This window comes from Gossypium arboreum, chromosome 12, assembly GCF_025698485.1.
Source record: "Gossypium arboreum isolate Shixiya-1 chromosome 12, ASM2569848v2, whole genome shotgun sequence".
NCBI lineage: Eukaryota > Viridiplantae > Streptophyta > Magnoliopsida > Malvales > Malvaceae > Gossypium > Gossypium arboreum.
The window spans coordinates 52,460,542-52,471,399 of record NC_069081.1 but is presented as its reverse complement, the minus strand read 5'-3'; positions in this window follow the sequence as shown (position 1 = coordinate 52,471,399).

Below are 10,858 nucleotides of genomic sequence, written 5' to 3'. Positions count from 1 at the left end.
ATTCATATATATGTGAAACCTTAGCATCCAAAGAAGACTTGCCTATTGAGTCTCATCGAGTTTGTAATTCGGGTATCAAACCCTTGGGTCATTACGTGCTTGTCAACAAAGTGTGCAAGAAAAGTCCCCTAGTGTTCCGAGGTTCTTGTTTTCCGGCGGACTTGATGCTTTTGCCGTTCGATGAGTTCGACGTTATTCTTGGTCCGGATTGGTTGACCGTGCACGATGCGGTTGTAAATTGCAAGAGCAAGACTATCGATTTGAGGAGCGCGAATAACAAGATAATACGGGTTGAGTCTACGGACTTAAAGGAGTTGCCACCGTAATATCGCCGATGTTGGCCCGTAAATATGTAAGAAAAGGGTGCGGCGTACCTTGCGTCGTGCTCGATGACAAGGAATCGTAAAAGAAACCCGAATCTGCGCCGTGGTTTGTGAATACCGGATGTTTTCCCGAAGAATTGCCGCTTACCACCGCTCGAGAAGTAGAATTTGGCATCGAATTGGTACCGGTACCACTCCAATTTCGATAGCTCCGTATCGTATGGCATTAACGGAGTTAAAGGAATTGAAGGTCCAATTGCAAGAATTGACGGATAGAGGTTTCGCTCGACCGAGTTTTTCTCCACGGGTGCACCAAGATTGTTTGTGAAAAGAAGGACGGAAGCATGAGGTTTTGCATCGACTATCGTCAACTCAATAAAGTGACGATAAAGAATAAATATCTGTTGCCACGAATTGACGATTTGTTTGATCAATTAAAGGGAGCCTCGGTGTTTTCAAAGATAGATTTAAGGTCGGGGTACTATCAGTTGAGGGTCCGAGAATCGGACATACCCAAAACCGCTTTTAGAACGAGGTACGGTCACTACTGAATTCTTGGTGATGCCGTTTGGGCTCACTAATGCCCTCGCGGTGTTTATGGATTTAATGAATAGAATTTTCAGGCCATACTTGGATCGGTTCGTAGTTGTATTTATCGATGACATTTAGGTCAATTCGAGAGATGAAACTGAACATGCTGAACACCTGAGGCTAGTGTTGCAAATCTTACGAGATAAGCGCTTATACGCAAAGTTCGGTAAATGTGAATTTTGGTGAAAGAGGTTAGCTTTTTTGGGGCACGTGGTGTCCGTGATCGGTGTCGGGTGGACCCGAACAAAATTTCGACCATAGTCAATTGGAAACCTCCAAGGAATGTTACCGGGTTAGGAGCTTTTTGGGGCTTGCGGATACTATCGACGATTTGTGAAAGGTTTTTCGATGATAGTCTACCGATGACGAAACTACTCCAAAAAGATGTTGAGTTCGAGTGGTCGAACGCTGTCAAGAAAGTTTCGATCGACTAAAAACTTGTTTAACCGAGGCCCCAGTGCTAGTACAAATGAGTCCGGTAAAGAGTTTGTCATATACAGTGACGCATCCTTGCTTGGGTTAGGTTGTGTGTTGATGCAAGAAGGTCGAGTTGTGGCTTACGCGTCGAGACAACTAAAGCCGCATGAGAGAAACTATCCGACCCATGACCTTGAACTAGCAGCCATAGTGTTCGCCTTGAAGATATGGCGGCATTACTTGTTTGGAGAAAGGTGTCATATTTATCCGGACCACAAGAGTCTAAAATATTTGATGACTCAGAAAGATTTAAACCTGCGACAAAGACGTTGGCTTGAGTTGTTGAAAGACTATGAACTCATCATTGATTATCACCCGGGAAAGGCCAATGTGGTGGCCGATGCTTTAAGTCGCAAGGCACCTTTCGCTTTGAGAGCGATGGATGCTCATTTATCCGTTTCACCCGAGGAGGTGCTAGTAGTCGAATTAGAGGCCAAACCGTTATTGATTCATCAAATACTTGAATCTCGAAAGGTCGACGCTGAATTGGTCGCTAAGCGAGCGAATGTGTTTCGGATGAAGAATCGAATTTCGATTGACGACAATGACCGCTGACGCTCAAGGGTCGATTATGTATTCCAAGGAATTGAACTTGTTTCGATGATTTTGAGCGAGGCTCACGAGAGTCGAATGTCAATCCACCCGGCAAGACTAAAATGTACAATGACCAAACGCCAATTTTGGTGGCCGGTATGAAATGAGACATTTCAATTTGTTTCAAGGTGTCGATATGTCAACAAGTGAAAGCGGAACATCAAGTGCCATCGGATTACTTCACCAATCATGATACCGAATAGAAATGGGATCGAGTGACAATGGATTTTATATCCGGATTACCGGTTTCGGCAAGTAAGAAAGATGCGATTTGGGTCATTGTTGATAGATCGACCAAGTCTACTCATTTTATCCTCGTCGCACGGATTTTTCGCCGATAAATTGGCGTAATTATACGTCTCCCAAATTATTCGATTGCATGGGGTGCCTATTTCTATCGTGGTCGGATAGAGACCCAAGATTACATCGCGATTTTGGAAGAAATTGCAAGAGGCTTTGGGTACCAAGTTGCATTTCAAGACCGCCTTTCACCCCAAACCGATGGTCAATCCGAGCGGATAATTCGGATACTTGAGGATATGTTAAGATGTTGCGTCCTCGAGTTTAGTGGTTCATGGGAACGGTATTTGCCGTTGATTGAATTCGCTACAACAACAAATTTCAATCAAGTATTAAGATGGCACCCTACGAGGCCTTGTACGGTCGTAAATGCCGTACACCATTGTTTTGGACCGAGCTTGGTGAAAGCAAGATTTTCGGGTGGATTTGATTAGAGATGCTGAATGAAAGTGAAAGTAATCCGTGAAAGTCTCAAGATAGCCTCCGATCGTCGAAGTCGTGCGCGAACTGAAGCGTAAGGATATCGAGTATCGTGGGTGATAAAGTGTTTCTCAAGGTATCGCTTGGAAAAAGATACTCGATTCAGCCGTAAGGGCAAGTTGAGCCCGAGGTTCATTGGGCCATACGAGATATCCGAGCGAGTCGGTCCATGGCATATCGCTTGATTTTGCCCCGAACTCGAAAAGGTTCACGATGTCTTTCGCGTTTCGATGCTTCGACGCTATAGATCCGATCCATCGCACGTGATTAGTCCATCGAAATTGAAATTCAAGCTAATATGAGTTATGAGGAAGAACCGATTCGTATCCTATCACGAGAAGTGAAAGAGTTATGAAACAAGCGGGTTCCGCTAGTAAAAGTGTTATGGCTCAAGCACGGGATAGAAGAAGCTACTTGGGAGACCGAGAACTCTATGAAAGAGCGATATCCAAACCTATTTACGGTAAGATTTTCGGGGACGAAAATTTCTTAAGTGGGGAGAGTTGTGACACCCAAAATTGACCCTAGTCGGAAGGTGGTCTCGGGACCACAAAACCGAGGCATAAAAATAATTTAAAATTTATTTCGATGCCTATAATATGTGTGTATCCATGTATGACATTTTTGATGATTGATTTAGTGTTATAAAGGTGAATTTCACTAGAAAGGACCTAGTAGTGAACTTTGAAAGTATGATGGGGAAATGTGTGATGACTAGTTGCTCATGCATGCAAAAATAAAGGATTTGCATGTCAACTTTCCCCAAAAGAAGCTAGTGGCCGCCATGACATGGTTTATGGGCAAAGAAAACATGTTGAAACATGTTTTGTTAATGCATGATGAATTAAATGATAAAATAATTAATGATGTTGGAGGAGAAACAAAAAATCAAGAAAATAGCTCATCCTCCCCCCATTGCCGTGCAAGTGAAAGAAAAACAAGAAAAAATTGTTCATCCTTGTTCTTTCCTTTTGGCCGAAAATACTAAGGGAGGAGATAGGAGTTTTGCTTCATGCTTGGTTTGGAAGAGAACAAGAAGGAGATTTGGCTAAATTTGCATCAAGATTAAGGTATGTATGAGGTTGTGTTGGGAGTTTCATGCATGTTTTGGTTGCTAACTTGATGTGCATGTTAGCCATGGCTCAAATCTTTGTTATGCCATGGAAATGGTATTTGGCCAAAGTTGTTATGGTGATAAAGCCATTGCATGCTAAGTGTGAAGCTTGATGATGATGCATGCAATGATGGATTGTCTACTCTTGAGTAAGATTTTGAGTTTTCTTGTTGTTTTATCATGATTGAAGTTGAAAAGGAGCATGATTGCCATATTCGCCATGATGCATTCATGAGCATGGTTCATGCTTCTTGCATGTTAGTTAAAATTTGTGTTTTGGATGGCTATGGACACCTTGAAATTCGCCATGCTCATATATGTATATATATGTTTGCACATGATGTTTTGGTTATGAAGGAAGTGATGAATAAGTTTGTTTAAAGAAGAAGATGTTGAAGAATAATTGTGAAATTGCAAGCACAATTCGCCTAGCACACATATAAGTGCTTGATGCTATATTATAAGTTTTGAGCCACAATATGCAAAGCATTAACTAGTAAAATGCATGCTGTTTTTGTGAGGTATTAAGTGCATAATTGGCCTCAACATGTACATGAATATTCGCCTTGGGTAGCCTATTGAAGGCCTTAGCATTTCCTTGATGCTCAAATAAATTGTATTGAATTGCTTGATGTAGTATAAAATGTGCATGACCATTGTGTATTCAAGCTAAAGAGTGGCCATATGACCATTTAAATTCCTTGTCATATTCGCCATAAGCTAGCACAATGAGGTTTTAATAAATTGAATTTGTTTGAATTAGCTCAAGAGCTAAGAGGTCCACAATTGGACAAGGGAAGGAAAAAGTGATCGAATAGCCGTAAAAGCCGTTCGACAACAACCGAGGTAAGTCCTCAAGAAGTGACCTTACTTGAATTATGTGAGATGAAATATGGATGTGTATGATTATTGATTATGTGTGTATGAGTATTTGAATTCCACCCGGCTAAGTCCCGGCGAATATGCTAATGATTATAATTGTGTTTGAGCCTTAGTAACTAAAATGAAATATGTATGTCCAATGATTATTGATGTATGTGTGCATGAGAAATTGAATGATATCTGGCTAAGCCTCAAGACGATTATGCTGAAAATTATATCCGGTTAAGACCAAGGCAATTGTGCTAGTAGCTATATCCGGGCTAAGACCCGAAGGCATTCGTGCAAGTTGTTAAATCCGGGCTAAGACCCGAAGGCATTTGTGCAAATCGTGATATCCGGGTTAAGTCCCGTAGGCCTTGGTGCGGGTTACCATAACCGGGCTATGTCCCGAAGGTGATTGAACGAGTAGCGACGTCCGGTTAAACTCCGAAGGTATGTGATTTGAAAATTATAAGCTTGCTGGAAAATTTCAGCTAATGCACTTGTGAAATTTCCCAATGACAAGGTAAGTGCGGTGTGTGCTTTGCGCGCTAGGAGTAAGAGCGTATGAATATCCGCTCCTATGATGGAGCGAGTTATCGGCCTTAATGAAGCCGTTATTTGTGTATGAACATAAGTGTTGGAATGGTGAAGTAAGTACGATTATGTGAATGTGCATTAATGAAATGATGCATTTGGTTATGTGAATGTATTGCTTTAATTAAAGCTGATTATATTCCTTGAGACTTACTAAGCATAAAATGCTTACCCGCTGCTTTGGCTCTCTGTTTTATAGATTTCGCTCGATAGCAAACGGATTCGGGATCAATAAAGTCGAAGTCATCCACACTATCCACGCCTCTATTTTGGTATAAATTTTGGTTGAACTTTGAAATGGCATGTATAGGACTACCCTTGTTGGTTTAAAATGTGGCGATGATATGTATACGGCCATGCGAAAATGGCTCGTAAAAGGAAGCATGAACTTAGACTATTTATGGTTTGAATGTATATATATGGTGTCATGATGTGATTATGGATCGGAAATGGGAGTGTTGGTCACATGATCAGCCATTGGTATGGTTAAAATGATCATATGTGAACCTATGTATGGCAAGACTAGTTGGTTGATGGAGACTACAAAATAGATAAGACCTACCTTAAAACAGATGCTGCCAGCTGCAGTGACGTGAATGTGAAAATCACCAAAAATTGTAGGAATGGTATTAAATAGTGAATAAGCTATGTAAATGAACCTTGATGAGTCTATTTTCATATGGAAGAAGCGAAATGATCATAGGAGTTACATGTTAAGAGATATTGAAGCTATTGTGAAACAGGGCCAGAACGGTTTCTGGGTCCCCTGTCGCAACTTTAAAAATTAACTATAAATTATCCAGAAATAATTAGGAGACATAAATTATATGTACAGATTCCATTTTGAGTCTAGTTTCATTAGAAACAAACGGCACCAGCATTAAAGCCCTGTACAGAGAGATATTCAAGTTATACCGCGAGAAGGTCAGAGCAGTCGATCCCTGTAACATGGGTGACTTTAACTAATAAACTGTACCAATTGGCCCGACCAAAAATTCTAGAAATAAATCCATGGATGGATATATGAGTCTAAATTCAGGGAAAATTTACAAAACCAGTTTCCAAGTTTTTAAACTCGAGATATGATTTTTAAGACGACGGTGACACAGTCTTCCAGCCTGACTGGAAATGCCAAATTGGTGGGCAAAACATGTGAACTTGGCTTGTTAACCCCTCGTGTCCGACACCGGCGATGGTCTCGGGTTCGGGGTGTTACACCAAGTATTATATCAAATTCATCAAACGAAAAAAGCATGAGATTAGCCAGAAAACAATGACCTCTAATCATTAAAGGGCGATTCCTACATACTTGGTCAACTACCACATGTTTGCCTAGAGGGTTTGACACTTTTACCATGAATTTTGTAGACTCGACAGGCATATTCATACTAGAAGCTAGTTTCACACATACATACGATGGGTAGATCCCGGGTCAATCAAAGCAACAACAGAAGTATCATAGAGAAAAAAAGTACCTGTAATCACATCAGGGGATGAAGCCTCTTCGTAAGCGCGATTGGCGTAAGTCCTCGCAAGTGCTCTTCCCTGAGGTCTCCCAGCTGGTTCTCTAGGTCCACCCTTGCTACTCGTTCGATTTCTTAGATTCTTCTGTGGTCTTCCTCTAGAAGCAGTATTGCCCAACCTCGCACTCTGAAATTTTTCCTTTTTAACCATTTCAGGACAATACTTCATAAAAGGGTCATTTGAACCGCACTTAAAACATGCCTGGCTATTCATCCAGCATTCACCAGGGTGACGTCTGCCACAATGTTGGCACTCAGATCTATTCGATCGAGCATTACCCACACTCACTATCAAGGTAGTTTGGGCCTTATGACCCGAATACTGTTTCCCATGGTTCCTAGTTGAAAATCCAGTCGAAACACTCGATTGAGTATTAAATTCTTTTGATTTCTTAGTTGAGGACTGAAATGATTTACCTATCTTTCTCTTCTTCGAATCTCAAAACTATAATTTTTCTTTTCTCTTCTCTTTAGTCAATTCATCGGATTTACAAGCTCTCTCCATGAGCACAACAAATTGTCTCAGTTCAATTACACCCACCAATAACTGGATGTCTTCATTTAATTCATCTCCAAATCTTTTGCACATGATGGCCTCAATCGATACACACTCTCGATCGTATCTGCTCAGTCTCACGAATTCACGCTCATATTCTGTTACCATCATTCGACCCTGCTTTAACTCGAGGAATTCCTTCCTTTTCTGATCAATAAATTTTTGGCTAATGTACTTCTTACGGAATTCTTCTTGGAAGAACTCCCAATTAACTCTCTCCCTTGGTACCATCAACACAAGGGTGTTCCACCACTGGTAGGTCGAGTCTCTCAGGAGGGACACAACACACTTCATGAATTCCTCAAGAGTGCATGGTAACTCATCAAACACCCTAATGATATTCTCAAGCCAGAACTATTCCCTCTCAAGGTCATCATCTTTACTAGCACGGAATTCTTTGGCTCCTTGTTTCTGAATCTTGTCCACTGGAGGTCTATTCAGTCTCACAAATTCCATACCTTGAGTGCTACAGGGATAGGTTAAGGAATAGATGGGGGTAGAAGGGGTTGAGTGTTTGGGTTCGTTCGAACGAACTCCGTATACCACGCGTCCATCATGTGGAGAATAGCTTCTCTGCCTCCTTCTCCTCTACTAACAGTTTCAGGTCTACTCTCAGCTGACACTACCCCTTAAATGGGAGCAGGCGCGTTACTTTCTACATCATCCGCCACTACTCTGCTAGGATCCATTGACTATATGAAAACACATTATAAAATCGTTAAGAGTCATCACACTATCTTAATATATGTATAGCATGTATAGCTAAACTCGTACACATGGTATGCTAGTCCAAGAATCGACTAAACCGTAGTTCTGATACCACTAAATGTAACACCTCTTACCCATTTTCAATGCCGGGACAGGGTTCGAGGCATTACTGAGCTAAAACATTAATATTCTCACAAAACCGACCATAAAATTTCATTCAAATTTTAAAACTTTTCAATTTCATTCAAATTATCCCTTATAAGGGCTTAGAGGTCCAAAACATACATCGAAGGTAGTTTGGGACTAAACTAATTACTTTAGAAAATTTTAGGATAACTTAGAAAAAAATTTCCTACTTTGGGGAGTCATACGCCCTTATGGGTAGGCTGTGTGGTTACACACACCCGTGTGGCTTGGGACACGCCCGTGTCCTCAGCCCATGTAACTCTCTGACTATGACATCATCATACAATTAGGGTCACACGACCAAGTCACACGCCATGTGCTTAGGCTATGTGGCCAATTAATTCACAAAATTAAGTGTAGACTTCAAACGGCCTGGGCACACGCCCATGTTCTAAGGCCGTGCCTGCCACATGGCTGAGACACACGACCGTGTCTCTACCCATGTGTTTACTACTGGGCATTCTGTTTGCATTAATTAGGGTGTAGGGGACACATGGTCTAACTACATGCCCATGGGGTAGACCGTATGTCACACACGGCCTAGACACATGCCCTTGTGTCTACCCTTATGGAAAAATTTTAGGCTATTTTCCAAGCCATTTGTCACCCTTAAATGCTCATTTGCTTATCCATCTAAGATGGCATGCAACCTAGTATATTTAGTCACCTGAAGACTCATAAACATGATTATTCCATGCCTTTGTAATGATAACATGTCACTTATCCAAAACATCATACTTTCTTATGGAAATCCACACCAATTCCATATTCATTCATTAGGCTAACCCTACTTTTAAATTACCTAATCATACCATAGATTTGGTATACTTATTAAACATGATTCATTCACTTAGCACATGTGCAATTCAGCACACATATCATCCACAAACAAACACATCAAACATAAAACATTGCATGCATGTATAATTGATTAGGATTACAACCTAAATGATCAATATGGATCATATCACATGGCCATATACAAAATAAATCAAATATTTCCATAAGCCAACACATTTGACTAGACCAATATGACATATAGCAAAAATGACCAAGTCCCTATACATGCCATACTCAAAATATTGAGACTAACTATACCTCAAATGTCCAGTTGATAGTGTGATCGGGCCTCCAACTTCCTTCGATTCCCGAGTTGGTTTGACGATATTATAAGAAAGTAAGAAAAGGAGGGGAGTAAGCATAAAGCTTAGTAAGTTCACATGCAAATTAATAGCAACATGATCATATATATATATATATATATATATATATATACACATTTATGACATAACCTAGATTTACTTAAGTGTTATCATGATTTCTTAGATATAACTCAAATTTGTAAACATAACTTATACATTTTCAATCTTACCAAACATTCATCACATATCGAGCTCATTCAGATGAGTTTATCGTACATATCTGTACCAACTCAAATCACACTGTCATACTCTCTGTTCATTGATTTACTTGTCGATTAACTCACAATTTTACCCGTTCAACTTTTGAAATATTATTGGATACGCGAAAGACTTGCACATAGTGCATCAAATGTAGCCACATGCTACCTCATATCACAATCACATATTGCTTGCTCATGAGCTACTCACGGGCTTTCTCACACAAGCTGACAGTCAAGACATAACTACGCAGTGCTACTCACACAAGCTGACAGGTACCCACAATACATGCAGGGCTACCCAGCCACCCGTAGGACGTACAAGACCAGTACCCGGATTCACATATCACATATACACATGTATGCATCAGCTCATATCCACATAGTTCCTAGTGACATGTCACATTTTATCCTAAACTATTCCTAATGTTCAAATGGGATTTTCTCGACATCTCATATTCGTCGAATTCATTCATAATCTCGTGCTCATAGGTTACAACATCATTCATACACTTGACATAATAAGTAATCATATAAACTCATACATTAACAAAATATTAAAAACATGATATATTATAGCATTATTTACACATGAACTTACGTCGGTACAAAATATGGATAAATTATACGATTTAGTCCAAAATCTTGTTCTTTCCCCAGTCTAGGTTTAGACTCCATTTTTCTTGATCTATAATAGTAAATTCAGCTCATTTAATCATCACATTATTCATAGTAATCCATAAATTACAATTAGGAAAAATTATACTTTTACCCCTAAACTTTCACATAATTACAACTTAGTCCCTAGGCTCGTAAAATGAAATGTGTTCATTTTCTTTGATACCCAAGCCTAGCCGAACTTATAACACACTCATACCAGCCCACATTTTCTTTCAACTTAAATTTTTAACCACTTATTTTACAACTTCTACAAAAAGGTCCTTTTTAGGTGTTTTTATGAAAAATCACCTAGTAGAATATGTTTATCACACACTAAACTCTCATATTCCTCCAAAAATCATCAAAATACATGTATGTCAGACATGGGTAAATTTTCATACATAAACCCTACTTCAAAATAAGGGTGGAAATAGGAAAATCAAGCTGCGGGGACTTCAAAAATGTAAAGAACATTAAAAAGGGGCTCAG